This window comes from Cucurbita pepo, unplaced genomic scaffold, assembly GCF_057944985.1.
Source record: "Cucurbita pepo subsp. pepo isolate OVF unplaced genomic scaffold, ASM5794498v1 scafford_9, whole genome shotgun sequence".
Classification (NCBI taxonomy): domain Eukaryota; kingdom Viridiplantae; phylum Streptophyta; class Magnoliopsida; order Cucurbitales; family Cucurbitaceae; genus Cucurbita; species Cucurbita pepo.
The window spans coordinates 207,501-210,000 of record NW_028257914.1 but is presented as its reverse complement, the minus strand read 5'-3'; positions in this window follow the sequence as shown (position 1 = coordinate 210,000).

Here is a 2,500-nt window from a genome sequence, read left to right as displayed (position 1 = left end):
CCCGCACGCCCTCGCACACCCCCGCGCGCTCACCTCGCACACCCCCGCGCGCTCACCCCGCACGCCCCCGCACGCTCACCCCGCGCACCCCCGCACGCCCCCGCACTGCCCCGCGCGCTCACCCCGCACGCCCCCGCACACCCCCGCGCCCCCACTCCCCTCGCACACGCCAAGCCCCATCCTATGCTATGTGCGATACATGTCCTACCAACAGCATATCAAAAGTGTTGGATGTTACCTCCATAAAAAAAACATCATACCCAATGCCTATGAAACGTGAGTACACGTATAAAGCCTTGAAGGTTAGCCCCTACAACAATTCATCACACCTAACATCCGTGGAAAGTAAGAACGTGTATAAAGCCTTGGACTATAAAAATATCATCAAACCCAATACCCGTGAAAAGTGAATGTTCATTTTTAATGCTTTTTTTTTTTTTTTGGAACTAAGAAAAGAGTGACACCCGTCAAATTTAACTATTTTTTCTTTTGCTTGTCTAAAACAATAAAATGAAGAGTTTTGATACTAGAGCAAGTACATTACACTAAGACACCAACCATGACCGCGTTTTTACAACCATCACCCATTAATTGTGAAAGTACATGTGGAGTGGTCGGTTTGTTGTAATATTTTTTTTGGGAACTAAGCAACATGAAAGAATGATTCCCACAAAATTTCAGATTTTTTTGACCACTCTAGCTATTTTTTCTAATTTCTTATTATTTAATATTTAAAAATTCATTAAAAAAAATTGGTTGGTCGAAAAATTATGAAACTTGATTTCTAGATCCATTGGAATGTCCAATTCATGAATCAATTGAGTTCATGGAAAAAAACATTCTAAAACTTGAGATATTTGACCGTATGACCGCTCAGAAAAATCGTATCTAGGCCTGGCAGACCAAAAATGCCTCAAAATGTACTATATAGGGGGGTGACTAGTCTGCATGGGCTGGGCACGGGGGTACCCCCTATATCTTCCGCCACCCCCACGCCCCAAGCACTATGCGCCGCACAGGGGCATATGCTTGGGGCGTCGGGGTGGTGGTCGGAGGCCGAGGGCGGTTGACGGCGGGGGTGCGGTGGCGGAACGCGCACGGTGGGGCAGTGTCGGAACGTTCCCGTGCGCTCGCCAGCCCCACCCCGCCCCACCCGCGTGCGCCCCGCCCGCTTGCCCCCGTGCGCTCGCCCGCCCCGCCACGCCCTCATGCTCCAGCGCGCGCGCGCGCGCCCCGTCCCGCCCCGCCCGCGTGCTCCCGCGCGCGCGCGCCCCCGCCCCGCCCCGCCAGCGTTCGCCCCGCGCGCGCGCGCCCCCCGCCCCGCCCCGCCAGCGTGCTCCCGCGAGCGCGCGCCCCCCGCCCCGCCCCGCCAGCGTGCTCCCGCGAGCGCGCGCCCCGTCCCGCCCCGCCCGCGCTCTGCTGCGCGCGCGCCCGTGCCTGCGCCCCATCCATCACCCATTAATTGTGAAAGTACATGTGGAGTGGTCAGTTTGTTGTAAATTTTTTTCTGGGAGCTAAGCAACATGAAAGAATGATTACCACAAAATTTCAGATTTTTTTGACCACTCTAGCTATTTTTTCTAATTTCTTATTATTTAATATTTAAAAATTCATTAAAAAAAATTGGTTGGTTGAAAAATTATGAAACTTGATTTCTAGATCCATTAGAATGTCCAATTCATGAATCAATTGAGTTCATGGAAAAAAACATTCTAAAACTTGAGATATTTGACCGTATGACCGCTCAGAAAAATCGTATCTAGGCCTGGCAGACCAAAAATGCCTCAAAATGTACTATATAGGGGGGTGACTAGTCTGCATGGGCTGGGCACGGGGGTACCCCTATATCTTCCGCCACCCCCACGCCCCCCAAGCACTATGCGCCGCACATGGGCATATGCTTGGGGCGTTGGGGTGGTGGTCGGCGGACGAGGGTGGTTGACGGTGGCGGTGCGGTGGCGAAACTTGCGCGGTGAGGCCGTGTTGGGTGCGCCTTTGGGCGTGCGACATGAGCCTTGTTGAGAATGGAATGTTGCGATGTTGCCTTGTAACTTGGGCTGGCTTGAGGATGGTTGATGGCTGGTACGATGATGAAACATGCAAGGTGGGGTGGAGTCGGGTGCCTTCGGGCGTGCGACATGAACCTCGTTGAGTGTGTGACGTTGTGGTGATGCTTGGCCAGCCTTGGGCCAGCCCTATGTTTTGAAGGCGTGTGGTGCCAGAACATGTTCGGCTGGTCGGAATCGGGTGCCTTTGGGCGTGCGACATGAGCCTCGTTGAGCACGGAATGTTGCGATGTTGCCTTCTAACTGGGAATCTCTGGTGTGAGGACTGTGGATGGCTGCTGGTACGATGATGAAACATGCAAGGTGGGGTGGAGCCGGGTGCCTTCGGGCGTGCGGCATGAACCTCGTTGAGTGTGGGACGTTGTTGTGGTATGCCTCCCTTCCTTGGGCTAGCCCTATGTTTTGAAGGCTGCGTGGTGGCGGAACATGCTTTC